The sequence below is a fragment of the Pinus tabuliformis genome, chromosome 9, assembly GCF_031772625.1.
Source record: "Pinus tabuliformis cultivar Carrire ecotype Pingquan chromosome 9, CPIR1, whole genome shotgun sequence".
In the NCBI taxonomy this organism is placed as follows: domain Eukaryota; kingdom Viridiplantae; phylum Streptophyta; class Pinopsida; order Pinales; family Pinaceae; genus Pinus; species Pinus tabuliformis.
The window spans coordinates 1,207,044,489-1,207,063,966 of record NC_142307.1 but is presented as its reverse complement, the minus strand read 5'-3'; positions in this window follow the sequence as shown (position 1 = coordinate 1,207,063,966).

Here is a 19,478-nt window from a genome sequence, read left to right as displayed (position 1 = left end):
GCTCGATAGCTCAGAACTCTCAATAATTTGGGTCCAACTTTAGATGGGCACTGTTGATATTATATTATAAATTTTCTAATATTTTTTCACCTTTTATTCATTATTAAAAAAAAAAAGTATTATTTATATAATTTTTATCTATATACAATCGTGAAATGTCCCACATTCCAGTAACTCAAATTTGTTTCCTTACTAATTTTTAATTTTCACACTGCAACCTCTTATGCTACTATGAAATTTCTCTAACTTTCCATAGAGTAAGTCTATATTGTAAGTTAAGCCATTGTATGTATATTTATCATTGTATTTCAAGCACGGAACATTTAATGCTTATATAATCCACTCACTTTCTTTATAGTGCTTTTCAAGTACAAGAACATTCAACGATTTTTCCCCCTTGGAAAAATCGTAATTTCCATTAATATAAGAAAATTACATATAGTAGATGTTGTACGCATATGATGTATGTGAGGTTGTTGCCTATCAGAAAAAAGAGAGTATCAAAAATATGATCAATGTTCTCCACGTAGGGAGGATGTGTCATCTGAACTGTTCAAAAAGAGATCAAAAAACTCCTCGCAGGGAGTACATATGTCTATCATGTATATACATCTAGTGTAAAATATACATAATGCTGATAATTTAAAAACAAACTATAAACATGAAAACAAAAAGGGCTCCTCCTGAGCCAATTAAGTTGTATATTCTATGTATGGACGGTGGTAGAACTGATAATGAACACAGTCCCTCTGCTCCAAGATCAACCATGTGCCACGAGGCCGGTTCGCAGCTTCCTTGGAAAGTTGGTCGGTAGTTTGGTTGCACTCCCTGTAGATATGGCGACAAACAAAGAGATCAAATTGTGCAATGAGTCGATGAGCTTCTTCCAATATAGGTCTCAGTGAATACGTATAACAGTTTGAAGATTTGTTTATCCAGTTGCAAACAATTTTGGAATCCCCATATATTTGTAAGTTCCTGCAGTATTTTTCCAAGGCAAAGTGTAGAAGGTGCTTTACAATGATCACCTTTGCAAAATAGTTGGTTCCCCTCCCCAGACCCATTTGAATTTTATAGTAATGGGAGTCAGTAAGATAGAGTATAGCACCCCCCCACAACCTGCATCCTGTGCAGAGCCATCAAAGTATGCCCAAGGGTATGCTCGGTTAATGGCCTTAGGGACAATGTTCCTAGGGGTGGGGCAGTATCATCATTAGGTATGGAGTTGTAATCAGCCAGAATGCGGGCAATGATGGAGGGCCAGAATGGGATGGTGTCATGGAAGATGAGTCAGTTACGAGCGATCCAGATTTCCCAGCAAGTGAGAAGGGGTAGGTTTCTAGCTTTGGTCGGGGTCACTGTAGTCCACCATGATTTCCAGGTATCTAGAATAGTTCTGCCTTGCCATTTACAATGGGAGTTGATGGCCATAAGGATGGAGTTCCAGAGGCCCACTATGATCGAGCAGGTAAGAAATAGATGATCAATGGTTTCGGAACTGTTCTTACAAATGCAACACCAGGATGGCCCATGATGGGCTCTCTTGTTCAGATTGTCTCTCATGGGTGCCTTATTCTTCAGTATTGTCCACATGAATAATCTTGTTCTGGGAGGTGCATTTAATTTCCACAGGTGCTTCCACCAATGTTCAACTAGTAGGGGTCGTTGATCAGCAGTGATATAGAGGTATCCTTCCTTAGGAGAGTATAACCCATTTTTTGCATGTGCCCAAATGATCTCATCATCCCCCTCTGTGATCCTGGTGTGCGATTTTGTTAGGGTAGCTATGTATTCCCCCCACTGTTGATGCCAAATCTGAGGTATGTGAAGGCTCCAAGTAGTCTTCCATGCTTGCTGAAAAATGGTGGTATGTTTAGGGTCTGTAATGTGACTGATATGCATAATGCCTGAGCTGTTGAGGTGTAACAATAGCTCCTATGAGAGTCTATGGGAGCTGCCGCAACCAGTCCAGGGATCTAGTCCAATGCAGAATGATGTGCCTATTCGTATTTTCCATGTGATCCCATCTCGGATTTTAGGTATGGAATTTATCACAACTTTCCATATGATTGATATCCCAGATGTGTTCCAATTTGGTTGGCAAATCCAGTCCATTAGATTTAAAGGAGATATGTATTCTAAATAAACCACACTTGTCCATAAGTTGTTGGTGGTAATCAAATACCAGCCTAGATTTGCCACTAATGCAGATGAGAAATCATCCAACCTTTTAATTCTCCATCCTCCCCATTTCTTAGGGAGTGCATGAAACTCAATGGTGGTATACAATTGGTTTACGCACTAACGAAGATCTTTATGCTGGAGCTCTTTTCTTGCTATTTCTTTCTGTCATCTTTTTAATAGCGGGTAGGTTACATCTACAACCTAAATGGAGACCAAGTGTTTCATGGTTCAAAAATGTCGAATCCTGTCTCAATCATCATTTGTCAAGACTCTTCGGAGTCAGTTCTCTAGCTTTGACAGGGCATTTAGTTCATGTCGCTATTCCTGAATCAAGGGGAGTGCACGTCAGATGGGATAATTTTTTCCCACCTGACTCAGGCAAAAATTCTCCCGGGCTTCTTTCCTTTCCATAGGAATCTACAACATAGGTTTTGTATTCTAGATAGTATACCCTGAGGGATCCATGCCAGAGACATCCAGTATACAGGGGTAGTTTCAAGAATGGATTTAATGAGGACAAGTCGACTTGCTCTGGAAAGGTACTTGTCGTGCCAGATGTTGAACCTTCTCTCTAGCTTAGAGATTAACCATGTCCAAGATGTTATCTTATATCCAATCGTTTTCAATTTGTATCCCAGGTATCTAAGACCATCCTCCATCTGCAAGCGAGTGAATGGGAATACATGGAGTTCGAATTGTATCTCATGGGGAGTGCATCCTGAAGCTGTTAGGGTGGATTTTGAGTTGTTGATTTCCATACCTAGGGTGGTTCAGAATATTGCCATGATGTTCTGTAAGATGGTAAGATCCCTAATGCCCCCGTTGAGGAAGATCAACACATCATATACAAAGAGTAGATGAGTTAGAATGCATCTGTCTGTGATTATGATTCCATGTAGTCTTCCTATTCTATGTTATTCCCTTATAAGTCTGCTGAGACCCTCCATAATGAGTAAAAATAAAGGGGGGACAGAGGGCATCCCTGCCTGAGTCCCCTTTCTGAATGAAATAAAGGTGATGCCAATTCGTTAATGAGAATACTAAAAGATATGTTAGTTATGCAACACATGATCCATTGTATAAATTCTATGGGGAAACCAAGATGTGTTAAGAGAATTCTTATATATAACCAACTTGATCGATCAAAAGCTTTTGAGAGGTCTACTTTGAGGAACATACCTTTCAATTTCTTCATCTGTATAGAGTGCAACACTTCTTGTGTAGTTCCTACAGCTTCATGTATCCATTGGTCCTGAAGGAAGGAGAATTGTTCTAAGGAAATATGAGAGGATAGAATGGGTCGGAGGCGGTTAGCTATTATCTTGGCAATGATTTTATAAATATATTTGCATAGAGAGAGATGGGGTGAAAGTCATCAAAAGAGTCAAGGTTATTAGATTTAAGGATGAGTGCAATGAATGTAGTGTTGAAGGCCTGATACATCCTCCCGGTGATTCGACAATATTCAATAACCTTAAGAATATTGTCTCTAATAAGTTCAGAGAAAGCAGTGTAGAACTCGATCAGCCAACCATCTGGCCCTGGGCTCTTGTCTCACTTGAACCATTTCAAAGTGGCCTCAAGCTTGCCCATGGTGACCTCCTTGTTAAGTTCCAATGCCTCCTCTTGATCCACGAACCTGTGAAATAATTGAGCCACTCTGATGATTTCGGCTAGTGATGCATTGGGGGGAACTTTATAAAGCTTCTTGAAGTGAGATGTGCCTAGGGAGGCTAATTGTTGATAAGAACTTACTCTGATGCCCTTCTCATTTGTTAGGTGCCATATGGTGTTAATGGCCTTTATCCCATTTGCAAACATGTGAAAAAATTTTGTATTATCATCGCCTTCGAGGAGCTAGGTGGCTCTGCTTCTCAGCCTCCAAGATTCTTCCCTATCCTTTAAAATTTTACTTCTCTGAGCTACTAAGGATATGAGCTTCTCCTTCTATTCAGGATTTGTGTAACCCTGTCCTTGCTCATCCTCCATAGTAGCTATCTTAGCTTTAGTGTCCCTTAGGGGTTGTTCTTCTAAAAGTCTCTTGTTGTGTGCCTAGATTTTAGTTAATTTCTTAAGATCAGATAGACTATGGGCGAATCTTTCTGCTATATTCCTCGCATCTATAGGATGGCGGGACTTCCAGTAATCTGATACCATTTTTATATAGGCTGCATCTTTTAGCCAAGTTGAGTTGAACTTGAAAGGGGCCTTGGGTTTGTTCATTCCTCCCCTGATATCAAGGTATATAGGTGAGTGGTCTGATAATCCCCCAAATCTAACCCATTGCCTATAATTGTACCCCATATTCAACAGTCTTTCTTTGATAAGGAAGCAGTCTAATCTTCGAGCTAGCCTGTCCTCCCCTGATCTTCTTTTCCTCCAAGTAGGTTTTAATTTTGTAGATTGTATATCGATTAGGCTGTGTTCCTCCAAGATATTCGTGAAGAAGGTAGATAAAGGGTCAATTTGAGCATGATGACCCCAGGATTCAAAATATCCAATTGAGAAGTTAAGATCTCCTCCAAGAATGGGGTTGTCCACTTGCAATTGATTAGAGCTCAGTAGATGCTCCCAGAAGTTCCCTCGGTTTTGACATGGACCATAAACATTGATGAGTCTAATATTAGTATCAAGTTCAGAAGAGAAAATTTTTGCCCCAATATGACCAATACCTCCCCAAATATTGCAGAGTATAATAGACCTGGAATTATACCCCAATGCAACTCCACTAGAGTGTCCATTAATATCGAGGGCTTGGAATGACCAAACAGGTAGCATGGATTCTAGGAGGTGTGTGATGACCTCGGCTAGACCCAGGGTTTCTTGGAGGAATATGACATCTACCTATTCGGTGCATAGGAGCCTTTGAAAATCTAGTTTTTTCTCAGGGCTAGCTAACCCTTAGCAGTTATAGGAGAGCAACTTCATGGGGTTGATGGTTCCAGGGTGTTCTATGCTCTAAGAACTCGGTTAATTGTATGCTGTCAACCCGAGACCACCTCCTCCCCTGCCTGTTGCTTGGCCTTGGATAGAGAGGAGGGTCTGCCTCGAGGGGGTTTTAGAGGGATAGGGGGCGTTACTAAACCAATGCTAATAGTATCAATAGGTTGTGTTCGAGATAGCTCCCTTGGTGGAAGTTTTTCAAGATTTCCCTACTAATTTGGCCATTTTAGTTTGGCGGAGGTTTGAACATCTTTTGATGGCGGCCTTATAGTCGAGAGTTCGGCAGGAGAGAGAGACCCTTAATCAGAGCCCGAGGATTGCGCAGAAGGGTTCGCCTCCGGGAAAGATGGGGGGGTGCTAAAGTAGACGGGAGGATTATAGGGAGCAAGCCAACGATTTAGGGAGAGGAGTGGAAGATGCAAAACCCTAATGTTCAACCGAAGATGATACAAGTACAAGATGAAGTAGAGAAATTTAATGAGCAGGAGATGGATGAAGGTATACCCGAAGAAAGCGCAGCTACTGCAGTCACCCTAGCCTTGGTGAGAGGAGGAGAGGGTGGCTGGAAAGGTGCCTTACCGCACTTCTTTGAAGTCTCCTTGGCTGTTGTTGTCACTGCATCTTCATTATTTGGACGGTGCTCAGGAGCCATGGAAGTCTTGGGAGGGATCGTCTTTCCCTTGTCTGCTGCCTTTGCTTTACCATTCAGGGGGAAATCCTTAAAATGGTGACCCACCTTATGGCACCTCCAGCATCTAAAAGGGACCCCCTCATAATCGAGGATCTAAACCCTAGAGAAGTGTCTCCAGAGTGAAGTGTCTCCAAGTAGGTGCCTGATGCAGGAGCATGAAGACCATTTTTTTCATTGTAAATATGTGATTAAAGGGGGTGTGACAATTTTTAATATTTTGTGAATTAATTTGTTATTTTTAATAAAATAGGAGGAAGTGAGGATTTTGTAAATATTCTTTTAATTAAAAGGAATATGAGAGAAAATAGAGATAGATAGAAATTCTAGGAAGTAGAAATGCTATGTACGGGACTTAGTTGAGTCCACACCTAAAATCTATTTAAATTAGATTTAGTTTCAATATTTTAGGGATAAAATCTAGATTGTAGGGGTGTTGAGATATTTGAGGACTTTGTTGAGTGATTAAGGGGATTTGAACCTAAATTGGTTCAATTCAATTTGTATAAATTTATGAGCCTCAAAGGCAAGGAAAAAAGGAGCGTGAGAGAGTGAGTGTGAGAAGTTCTCCTTGGGAGCCTTCGGGCAGTTGTAAAAAGGGCCATAGATTGTATATCTGGCCATAATGTAAAGTTCTGTATAAATGTCTATTTATGTGAATATGACCATGTTGAAATTGCATATGTGCTGATGGATCGTATTTGTTAAATGCGCAGCTGATGATTCTTGAATTTCCGTCTCTGTTTGTAATTGATTTTATATGGCGCATATATATGTAGTTATATAATGTTATAATGGATGAGTGTAAGGGGAAGTATATGCCATGGGGCGTGCATTGATAAATTGACGGTGAATGGGTAAAGATCTGCGTGTTATAACTATCGGAACTGTCCCATGTGAATTGTCGCTGTCCCATATTCATTTATCGAAATATGTTCTGTAATCAATATTTGATGGCCGTCGTATGTATGTAATGGTGGGTTGCTGTTAATACTAATAGTGTAATGTTATAATGCAGTCGATGTATATGCGTTATAACGGTAAAGTGCTTGAATGTCGGTCGTATGTGTTAATTGCCGAAGCAGTGCGCTCTATTTACAAACCATGACTGTCCGCGTGGTTTATTCTTCGGTGAAACTGTATTTGGGAGGAACGACAGTCACCGGTTATATCTTTGAATGTATCGGCGTTATACCTGCAATAAATATATATATAGAGCCGTCGCCGAGTAAATAGCCCTCGATTGGAGGGAGCAGAGAAAGAACTTCATGCGGAGGAGGTATGGTAGCGTATGAATATGTGTGATAAACGTTTGAAATCTCATTGTATGTATGCGCAGATGCGACTTGTGGTTATAAGACCGATATATATATATATATATATATATATATATATATATATATATATATATATATATATATATCAGAGACTGCCGATAGTAAATCGATTGCCTGCGCCGGGAGTAAGTTGAATTCTCCATTATCTCAGAACCAGTGATACATAACTGCACGCCGGTTGTATGGTAAACACGAGATTTGTTTATAATAAAGCCAACTATATAAACAGCACCGATAGCAGAGAGAAAGGATATACACTGTACGTGTATAACATGGATACACTTATGCAATATTGACATGAAATGATTACCTCGCACAGTTTTAATGTGTGCGCCTTTGTTCACTGAGAAGAATCAACAAGAAGTTGATATGAAAATGCCACGAGCAGGATCGATCTACAGTGATGATAATTGCAGAGTGAAATCATGGAAGATGATAGTCTGAACAGAGGTAAGAGAAATTGCCAGATTTCAATAATTAAATCTGATTGAATCAACTGTAAATATTGAAAGGAAATACTTGTGTATCACTGGGTACGCTGTAAGAGAAAGGGCGCACATATATTTGGTGCTTTGACTGGTTGAAACAGGTAAATTTGTGCATGCAAATGATATTGGTATTGTTTGTTATGTCCACTTGAGGTCGAAAAGCATAAGTTCATTCTTTTGATTGAACTCAGTTATAAGTCATATTTGAGCATTGATGTTGAATGGAAATGATAGCAGGGCGCATCCTTTTCTTTGAGTTTTGATTTAACTCTGGCGTTATAAGAATGAAAGTATGTGAGTTGGAATGATAGTTATGAAGAAAATTTGGGATGGTGTGTATTAATAATGGCTTCATAACCATGGTTGTTTGTAACAAGGAAACTTTCATATAGATGATGAAATTGCCGTGTATTGTGGAAAATTTGAGGTGCATGCTTGTATATGAATGTATGGAAAAGATCCTGGTTATCTGCAGGCCTAGCCTGCGTCATTTTTGGTATCAGAGCGGGAATGCTCTATTGAAATATTTATTTTCTGAATGAGAACTGAAATATATTTTTGACTGAATGATGATGAAGATCAGAGTTTTAAATTTGATATGCAAGCTACACAAATGCAGTGAACAGGATGACAGAAGTAAATGGAGATAAGATTGTGCAAGATCTTAAGAGGTGAAATGATTTTTTTTTCTGATTTGAAATTTATGATGAGAGTTTATGGTTGCAGAAAAGACGATGGCATCGAACCTGGCATTCAGCTAAAGGCTGAATAAGGAGGACAATTGTAGTGTCCTGAAGAAGAAGGTGAGTTGAAGAGATAGCCTGAAGAGTGAGCAGAGGAGAGTGCTCAAAGAGGTTCCAGAGGCAGTGAACCAGTACTTACCAAAAGACTGAGTGAGGAGAGCTTGGTGAGGTAAGTGGCCGCAGAAGAGATTGCTGTCGTAGAGGCTAGTACAACTCATAGTGAGTAAACAACTCATGGAGAAAGTGATCATGGAGGATCAAAGAAGAGGTTCAGAGGAATGCCACAACAATGAGATGACTGCAGAAGTCAGAGAAAGAGAGATTGCAGTAATGAAAGTGCAATTGCAGGTACTAGAGGAATGGCTGCAAGAGCAGGAAAACCAGAATAGAGGATGGATCTTTCCACTGAAGGGAAAGAAAGTGAAGTGGCAGAGGCTACAACAGAAAAGAGATCGACAGATAACCATGCAGTTAATAGAAGAGCTGAGAAAGCTCGAGCAGATGATGGATGTACAATTGAGACGTGAAGAACTCAGAGCAACTGAGTTGGAAAAGGAGGTTTCCATTGATGAAACAGAGGAGGAGATCATTGATGATTTCTTGAATTATTGGGCAGATCCAGATCAGCTGGATAATGTGAACTCTTGTGTTTTTATAGCTGACAGTTGTGATGTGATTACAGGTTTTGTTGAAGAGGAAGTTCATGTGAATGAAGAAGAGGATCAGCTGGAAGAGCTGTTATATGAACCAATGGTTAAGGTTGATGAGACTTGTAGTTTTCAAACTGACAAGTTGTGTATGAATGCAGGGACTATAAGTGATGGTGATGTTATGCTTCAACAATGTCATAAAGAAATTGCATTGCTAGAATATTTGTTGAAGAATTCGGAGTATGACCGGGAAATGGCAGAAGAAAGAGTTCAGTACAGTGAATGAATGCAAAAAGATATCATGGAAGCAGATGATGTGAGAGGAAGACTGGTTGACAGTCTTGAGAATCCTTCAGAGGATTCTTTGGGCAAAGAGAATCAGCATAGTGATGTGCTGATGGTGGAGGAGAATTCAGAACAACATACTGAAGTGCTGGCAAAGGAGGACAAGGCACTGATTCCTTCTGATTTTTATTCTAACAAGTGTTTTGTGAATGTAGGTATTGTTGCAGAACATTTGACTCAATTGAGAAGTCAAATGAAGGAAGAAGAAGTTTTCTGTTCTAGAAAACAAGAGGGCATGGATGATTGGGTGACGGTGAAGACTGAACAAGTCAGAATAGAAACAAGCATAGAAGCAAGAAGTCAGCGAGTGACAATACAAACTGAGCAAGCCGTCTTAGCTCAGAAGACAGCAAGAAACCAATAGCCGGGAGATTTAATAGACCGTGAGATTGAAAGTATCAGAAGACTGATGACAAAAGAATCTCAGAAGAAACAAGCAGTAGCAAGGAAGAGAAGTAGCAGAAGCAGCAGCAAAATGAAAATAGAGACAGATTGTGAAAGTGCAGCAAGTGGAAAGTTACAACACAAGATATGGGATCCAGGCATACACAGATCCGAACACATGATCAGGCGATCATGTTTAGTTTAACGTTGGGAGTCTGATGCAGGAGCATCAAGACCATTTTTTTCATTGTAAATATGTGATTAAAGGGGGTGTGACAATTTTTAATATTTTGTGAATTAATTTGTTATTTTTAATAAAATAGGAGGAAGTGAGGATTTTGTAAATATTCTTTTAATTAAAAGGAATATGAGAGAAAATAGAGATAGATAGAAATTCTAGGAAGTAGAAATGTTATGTACGGGACTTAGTTGAGTCCACACCTAAAATCTATTTAAATTAGATTTAGTTTCAATATTTTAGGGATAAAATCTAGATTGTAGGGGTGTTGAGATATTTGAGGACTTTGTTGAGTGATTAAGGGGATTTGAACCTAAATTGGTTCAATTCAATTTGTTGATGATGATGATGATGATGGTTAACGTCCACTGAGACCAAATTGGTCTATCGGACCTACAATTTTCTTAATTTTTACTTGTCTGGCTCCTCGTCTTTCTTGGCGAGATTGGTGTTGTAGCTTTCTTTCTTTTCTCTACGGTCTTCCAACTTCCTTTGTCTTGCATCTCCTTCATATCTTCTAGTTCTTGGGACATTGGTGTCTTAGCTTCACGATCTATGGTCGGAGAAGAAGTTTGGTTTAGGAGATCTACTTTGCTATTAAATGAAGATTTATTTTCTGCGGTATTCAAATCCTCATAACTGTTGATTTGTTGGGGCGGGCTTTCTCCTTGCTTGCTTTGAGAGTTGTGTCCTTCTTCCTTGATTTCTTGTGACTCAGAGTTTTCTCTAGAATATTCTTCTTTGATGACAGTGTAGTGTTCTTTTTGTGCTCCTTCCCACCATGTAGATTTGTGGTGGTTTTTTCTAGCAAAATTTTTCTCAGAGGCCTTTGGGCAATTTTTGGCTAGATGCCCCATCTCAAAGCACGATCGACATCTGAAGAGGACACTTTCATAATCAAGCTTTTGGTTCCACACATAGTCTTTACTTGTTAGGTTTATTTCAGCTGGGAATCCGGCGCTGAAATCCATTTCCACACAGATGCATGGATAGGTGGTTTTGGCATATTCCTCTGTTTCTGGGCACCTGCAGTAAAATTTCCCAATTGCATTTCCGATGGCTTTTAGCGAGGAGAGATTCCAGAGATGCAAGGGTAGGCTTGGCAATCTCACCCAAACTGGTGCTGAGGTTATCACTGCTGTAGAGGGATCGAATGATGGGTTCCATGGCTTCATGAATAGGCCTGATTTTTCCCAAAACCAAGGGCCGGAATCTAGAATACATTGTCTGCTTTCAGGATTTTCAAAGTCTACTATAAAGAAACCTCTAGCACAGGGGTAGATATTAATTTCATCAGAAATGATAGGCTTCCATACCTCCGAGATCCAATTGTGGAGTGCTATCAGCCGCGGCCAAAAACCATTGAACCGGAAAATAAGGGCACTTTCGGAGAACTTCAAAGCTTCATCGAGTGAGTCCTGGACCACTTGGATAGTGGGAGCTGGGGCTTCACTCACGATATGGGCAGGAGATTGCCCTCCAGAGGTGGATGAGCCACCAGTTATTTTTGCGAAGCTCGGAGCCATATTTTACGAAAGCCAAACCGCAGATCTGAAGAGATACGCAGCTCAAGCCGCAGATCTGAAGAGATACAAACGTCCCACTCAACCGCAGCAATAAGAACCTGATAGCAACTTGAGAGAAGCGGTTGTAATCACTGCCAGATTCGAGCAAGGAAACCCTTTCATATACGCAGCTCAAGCCGCAGATCTGAAGAGACGAACCAGCTCAAACCGCAGATCTGTTAATACAGCAACGAAGCCGCAGATCTGGTAAGATAGAAACGGAGTACGCACGAGGATATGGATGGCTGACCACGTACGCCGCAGATCTGAAGAGACGAACCGCAGTCCCCACTCCCTGAATAATTTCCCACACAATTTTCGCAGCTCAAACCGCAGATCGCAGATCTTAAGAGACGAATCCGCAGATCTGAAGAGACGAAGCCGCAGATCTGGTAAGATAGGAAGCCGCCGAAGTCGCAGAGACGAAGCCGCAGAGAGGAAGCCGCCGAAGCCGCAGAGAGGAAGCCGCCGAAGAATCCTACATAACTAGATCGGAACCGTATAAATTTATGAGCCTCAAAGGCAAGGAAAAAAGGAGCGTGAGAGAGTGAGTGTGAGAAGTTCTCCTTGGGAGCCTTCGGGCAGTTGTAAAAAGGGCCATAGATTGTATATCTGGCCATAATGTAAAGTTCTGTATAAATGTCTGTTTATGTGAATATGACCATGTTGAAATTGCATATGTGTTGATGCATCGTATTTGTTAAATGCGCAGCTGATGATTCTTGAATTTCCGTCTCTGTTTGTAATTGATTTTATATGGCGCATATATATGTAGTTATATAATGTTATAATGGATGAGCGTAAGGGGAAGTATATGCCATGGGGCGTGCATTGATAAATTTCCGGTGAATGGGTAAAGATCTGCGTGTTATAACTATCGGAACTGTCCCATGTGAATTGTCGCTGTCCCATATTCATTTATCGAAATATGTTCTGTAATCAATATTTGATGGTCGTCTTATGTATGTAATGGTGGGTTGCTGTTAATAATAACAGTGTAATGTTATAATGCAGCCGATGTATATGCGTTATAACGGTAAAGTGCTTGAATGTCGGTCGTATGTGTTAATTTCCGAAGCAGTGCGCTCTATTTACAAACCATGACTGTCCGCGTGGTTTATTCTTCGGTGAAACAGTATTTGGGAGGAACGACAGTCACCGGTTATATCTTTGAATGTATCGGCGTTATACCTGCAATAAATATATATATAGAGCCGTCGCCGAGTAAATAGCCGTCGATTGGAGGGAGCAGAGAAAGAACTTCATGCGGAGGAGGTATGGTAGCGTATGAATATGTGTGATAACCGTTTGAAATCTCATTGTATGTATGCGCAGATGCGACTTGTGGTTATAAGACCGATATATATATATATATATATATATATATATATATATATATATATATATATATATATATATATATATATCAGAGACTGCCGATAGTAAATCGATTGCCTGCGCCGGGAGTAAGTTGAATTCTCCATTATCTCAGAACCGGTGATACATAACTGCACGCCGGTTGTATGGTAAACACGAGATTTGTTTATAATAAAGCCAGCTATATAAACAACACCGATAGCAGAGAGAAAGGATATACACTGTACGTGTATAACATGGATACACTTATGCAATATTGACATGAAATGATTACCTCGCACAGTTTTAATGTGTGCGCCTTTGTTCACTGAGAAGAATCAACAAGAAGTCGATATGAAAATGCCACGAGCAGGATCGATCTACAGTGATGATAATTGCAGAGTGAAATCGTGTAAGATGATAGTCTGAACAGAGGTAAGAGAAATTGCCAGATTTCAATAATTAAATCTGATTGAATCAACTGTAAATATTGAAAGGAAATACTTGTGTATCACTGGGTACGCTGTAAGAGAAAGGGCGCACATATATTTGGTGCTTTGACTGGTTGAAACAGGTAAATTTGTGCATGCAAATGATATTGGTATTGTTTGTTATGTCCACTTGAGGTCGAAAAGCATAAGTTCATTCTTTTGATTGAACTCAGTTATAAGTCATATTTGAGCATTGATGTTGAATGGAAATGATAGCAGGGCGCATCCTTTTCTTTGAGTTTTGATTTAACTCTGGCGTTATAAGAATGAAAGTATGTGAGTTGGAGTGATAGTTATGGAGAAAATTTGGGATGGTGTGTATTAATAATGGCTTCATAACCATGGTTGTTTGTAACAAAGAAACTTTCATATAGATGATGAAATTGCCGTGTATTGTGGAAAAGTTGAGGCGCATGCTTGTATATGAATGTATGGAAAAGATCCTGGTTATTTGCAGGCCTAGCCTGCGTCATTTTTGGTATCAGAGCCGGAATGCTCTATTGAAATATTTATTTTCTGAATGAGAACTGAAATATATTTTTGACTGAATGATGATGAAGATCAGAGTTTTAAATTTGATATGCAAGCTACACAAATGCAGTGAATAGGATGACAGAAGTAAATGGAGATAAGATCGTGCAAGATCTTAAGAGGTGAAATGATTTTTTTTTCTGATTTGAAATTTATGATGAGAGTTTATGGTTGCAGAAAAGACGATGGCATTGAACCTGGCATTCAGCTAAAGGCTGAATAAGGAGGACAATTGTAGTGTCCTGAAGAAGAAGGTGAGTTGAAGAGATAGCCTGAAGAGTGAGCAGAGGAGAGTGCTCAAAGAGGTTCCAGAGGCAGTGAACCAGTACTTACCAAAAGACTGAGTGAGGAGAGCTTGGTGAGGTAAGTGGCAGCAGAAGAGATTGCTGTCGTAGAGGCTAGTACAACTCATAGTGAGTGAACAACTCATGGAGAAAGTGATCATGGAGGATCAAAGAAGAGGTTCAGAGGAATGCCACAACGATGAGATGACTGTAGAAGTCAGAGAAAGAGAGATTGCAGTAATGAAAGTGCAATTGCAGGTACTAGAGGAATGGCTGCAAGAGCAGGAAAACCAGAATAGAGGATGGATCTTTCCACTGAAGGGAAAGAAAGTGAAGTGGCAGAGGCTACAACAGAAAAGAGATCGACAGATAACCATGCAGTTAACAGAAGAGCTGAGAAAGCTCGAGCAGATGATGGATGTACAATTGAGACGTGAAGAACTCAGAGCAGCTGAGTTGGAAAAGGAGGTTTCCATTGATGAAACAGAGGAGGAGATCATTGATGATTTCTTGAATTATTGGGCAGATCCAGATCAACTGGATAATGTGAACTCTTGTGTTTTTATAGCTGACAGTTGTGATGTGATTACAGGTTTTGTTGAAGAGGAAGTTCATGTGAATGAAGAAGAGGATCAGCTGGAAGAGCTGTTATATGAACCAATGGTTAAGGTTGATGAGACTTGTAGTTTTCAAACTGACAAGTTGTGTATGAATGCAGGGACTGTAAGTGATGGTGATGTTATGCTTCAGCAATGTCACAGAGAAATTGCATTGCTAGAATATTTGTTGAAGAATTCGGAGTATGATAGGGAAATGGCAGAAGAAAGAGTTCAGTACAGTGAACGAATGCAAAAAGATATCATGGAAGCAGATGATGTGAGAGGAAGACTGGTTGACAGTCTTGAGAATCCTTCAGAGGATTCTTTGGGCAAAGAGAATCAGCATAGTGATGTGCTGATGGTGGAGGAGAATTCAGAACAGCATACTGAAGTGCTGGCAAAGGAGGACAAGGCACTGATGCCTTCTGATTTTTATTCTAACAAGTGTTTTGTGAATGCAGGTATTGTTGCAGAACATTTGACTCAATTGAGAAGTCAAATGAAGGAAGAAGAAGTTTTCTGTTCTAGAAAACAAGAGGGCATGGATGATTGGGTGGCGGTGAAGACTGAACAAGTCAGAACAGAAACAAGCATAGAAGCAAGAAGTCAGCGAGTGACAATACAAACTGAGCAAGCCGTCTTAGCTCAGCAGACAGCAAGAAACCAACAGCCGGGAGATTTAATAGACCGTGAGATTGAAAGTATCAGAAGACTGATGACAAAAGAATCCCAGAAGAAACCAGCAGTAGCAAGGAAGAGAAGCAGCAGAAGCAGCAGCAAAATGAAAATAGAGACAGATTGTGAAAGTGCAGCAAGTGGAAAGTTACAACACAAGATATGGGATCCAGGCATACACAGATCCGAACACATGATCAGGCGATCATGTTTAGTTTAACGTTGGGAGTCTGATGCAGGAGCATCAAGACCATTTTTTTCATTGTAAATATGTGATTAAAGGGGGTGTGACAATTTTTAATATTTTGTGAATTAATTTGTTATTTTTAATAAAATAGGAGGAAGTGAGGATTTTGTAAATATTCTTTTAATTAAAAGGAATATGAGAGAAAATAGAGATAGATAGAAATTCTAGGAAGTAGAAATGCTATGTACCGGACTTAGTTGAGTCCACACCTAAAATCTATTTAAATTAGATTTAGTTTCAATATTTTAGGGATAAAATCTAGATTGTAGGGGTGTTGAGATATTTGAGGACTTTGTTGAGTGATTAAGGGGATTTGAACCTAAATTGGTTCAATTCAATTTGTATAAATTTATGAGCCTCAAAGGCAAGGAAAAAAGGAGCGTGAGAGAGTGAGTGTGAGAAGTTCTCCTTGGGAGCCTTCGGGCAGTTGTAAAAGGGCCATAGATTGTATATCTGGCCATAATGTAAAGTTCTGTATAAATGTTTGTTTATGTGAATATGACCATGTTGAAATTGCATATGTGCTGATGGATCGTATTTGTTAAATGCGCAACTGATGATTCTTGAATTTCCGTCTCTGTTTGTAATTGATTTTATATGGCGCACATATATGCAGTTATATAATGTTATAATGGATGAGCGTAAGGGGAAGTATATGCCATGGTGCGTGCATTGATAAATTGCCGGTGAATGGGTAAAGATCTGCGTGTTATAACTATCGGAGCTGTCCCATGTGAATTGTCGCTGTCCCATATTCATTTATCGAAATATGTTCTGTAATCAATATTTGATGGCCGTCGTATGTATGTAATGGTGGGTTGCTGTTAATACTAACAGTGTAATGTTATAATGCAGCCGATGTATATGCGTTATAACGGTAAAGTGCTTGAATGTCGGTCGTATGTGTTAATTGCCGAAGCAGTGCGCTCTATTTACAAACCATGGCTGTCCGCGTGGTTTATTCTTCGGTGAAACTGTATTAGGGAGGAACGACAGTCACAGGTTATATCTTTGAATGTATCGGCGTTATACCTGCAATAAATATATATATAGAGCCGTCGCCGAGTAAATAGCCGTCGATTGGAGGGAGCAGAGAAAGAACTTCATGCGGAGGAGGTATGGTAGCGTATGAATATGTGTGATAACCGTCTGAAATCTCATTGTATGTATGCGCAGATGCGACTTGTGGTTATAAGACCGATATATATATATATCAGAGACTGCCCATAGTAAATCGATTGCCTGCGCCGGGAGTAAGTTGAATTCTCCATTATCTTAGAACCAGTGATACATAACTGCACGCCGGTTGTATGGTAAACACGAGATTTGTTTATAATAAAGCCAGCTATATAAAGAACACCGATAGTAGAGAGAAAGGATATACACTGTACGTGTATAACATGGATACACTTATGCAATATTGACATGAAATGATTACCTCGCATAGTTTTAATGTGTGCGCCTTTGTTCACTGAGAAGAATCAACAAGAAGTCGATATGAAAATGCTACGAGCATGATCGATCTACAGTGATGATAATTGTAGAGTGAAATCGTGGAAGATGATAGTCTGAACAGAGGTAAGAGAAATTGCCAGATTTCAATAATTAAATCTGATTGAATCAACTGTAAATATTGAAAGGAAATACTTGTGTATCACTGGGTACGCTGTAAGAGAAAGGGCGCACATATATTTGGTGCTTTGACTGGTTGAAACAGGTAAATTTGTGCATGCAAATGATATTGGTATTGTTTGTTATGTCCACTTGAGGTCGAAAATCATAAGTTCATTCTTTTGATTGAACTCAGTTATAAGTCATATTTGAGCATTGATGTTGAATGGAAATGATAGCAGGGCACATCCTTTTCTTTGAGTTTTGATTTAACTCTGCCGTTATAAGAATGAAAGTATGTGAGTTGGAATGATAGTTATGGAGAAAATTTGGGATGGTGTGTATTAATAATGGCTTCATAACCATGGTTGTTTGTAACAAAGAAACTTTCATATAGATGATGAAATTGTCGTGTATTGTGGAAAAGTTGAGGCGCATGCTTGTATATGAATGTATGGAAAAGATCCTGGTTATCTGCAGGCCTAGCCCGCGTCACTGCCCAAACCATTTCCAATGCACCTGAAGATGTCCTCAGACCAAAAGTGGAGAGGGAACCCTGGTAATCTGAGCCACAGAGGTCTAGTGCACAATTTATTTCTCTCGGGGTTGAAAAGGGGGTTCCATTGTCTGAGGAGCACAGGAGCTTGTTCGACGTGCCAGAAGGTCGATAATACCCAGTTGGTGTGTTTAGCTATGGCAAAGCGTAATGAAAACCATCCCCAAATGAAATTTTGTACAAAGGGTAATTCTGCCAAATGATGCCCCCAAATTTCTGCTGTCCATTTTTTAAGACTTGCCACGGTGTATGTCCTCTTGCAAAGCCTACCCACCAAGACTCGGTTGGTGGTGTCCATGGTTTTGCCCCACTGGATATCCTACCCCAATAAAAGTGCAATGTCATGGGATCCAAATTTAATGACTTTTTCTTCTTCCCTAGCCTATGGCCCTTGTCAATGATTTCCACCTATGAGCCGCTCTGTTGAGGGATCTGAGGTTGCAGTCCAGGTTCAGTAGGGATTGCTTCAAAAATTGGAGGGTTGCTTGCAAAGAATCCAGAAAGAGGAGTAGTTGAAATTGGGCCAATATGGGTTTCTTGCGGCAGTACCTAGGGCTCACTTGGATGCGTAGTTGAAGGGAAATGAATGCTGATAGATGGAGGGTATGATGGATGACCCGGGGAGCTAGTGGTAGGATCAGGTCTTATGCATCTTGCCAAAAAATATAGGCATGCCAGCGAAGGGGGAGGAGTAGCAAAAACAGCCAGGTGGGGGGATCCTCTGGTAGGGTAATGACCGGGTAGGAGGGACCCAAAATTGATGGCAAAGGTGGAAGGACATCCGGCAGGTCACTGTTGTGGGGGAACAACCCTTCTGAGATCGAGAGTGGGGAAGTCCAGATGGAGAAATCAAGGAAGGGGTCATCCTAGTAGTCAACTTGATCGAGCTCCATAACTAATTCCGAAAACGACATGCTAGTTGGGAGATGGAAATCGCCTTTGATGTTGCTGAATTACCTGTGGAAAAGGGATAAAGTGTGGTCATGGTCGAGTCACAAGGGGAAAGTGTAGGTGTCGATGGAGGGTGAATGAGGACAGATGTAACGGGCACTAAGAATAACAAAATCAGAGATCAACACGCGAAGCGAGAGGGATGTAGAAACTTTGTTATGTGCACAGTACTACAGGTGGAACCCTAGCCTGCATCAGGTGATGACCATAAAGGGTTTCGAATCTTCATCTCCAAGAACGTTCAATGCTTATATTGCACATTAAGTTATATATATTCTTCATTGTTTTTTATATTCTTAATTGTAAATCTTATATTGTATGTGAACTTGTTTATATTCCTAGTTGTAAATCTTATATTGTATGTGAACTTGTTTATATTCTTAATTGTTTTTCAACTGCAGAGCATTTAGTGAATGCGTAGAGATGAATCATATATTGTAGGTTAATTTATTTATATTCTTGTACATTAACTTATTTATATTTTTCAATTTTTGCAATTGCAAGAGCATTTAGTGAATGATTGGAGAGGAATCTTATGGAACAGTACTAATGAATAGTTAAAGGAAACTCAGAGGATCACAAGGTGAATCAATCTAATGACGATAATGATAG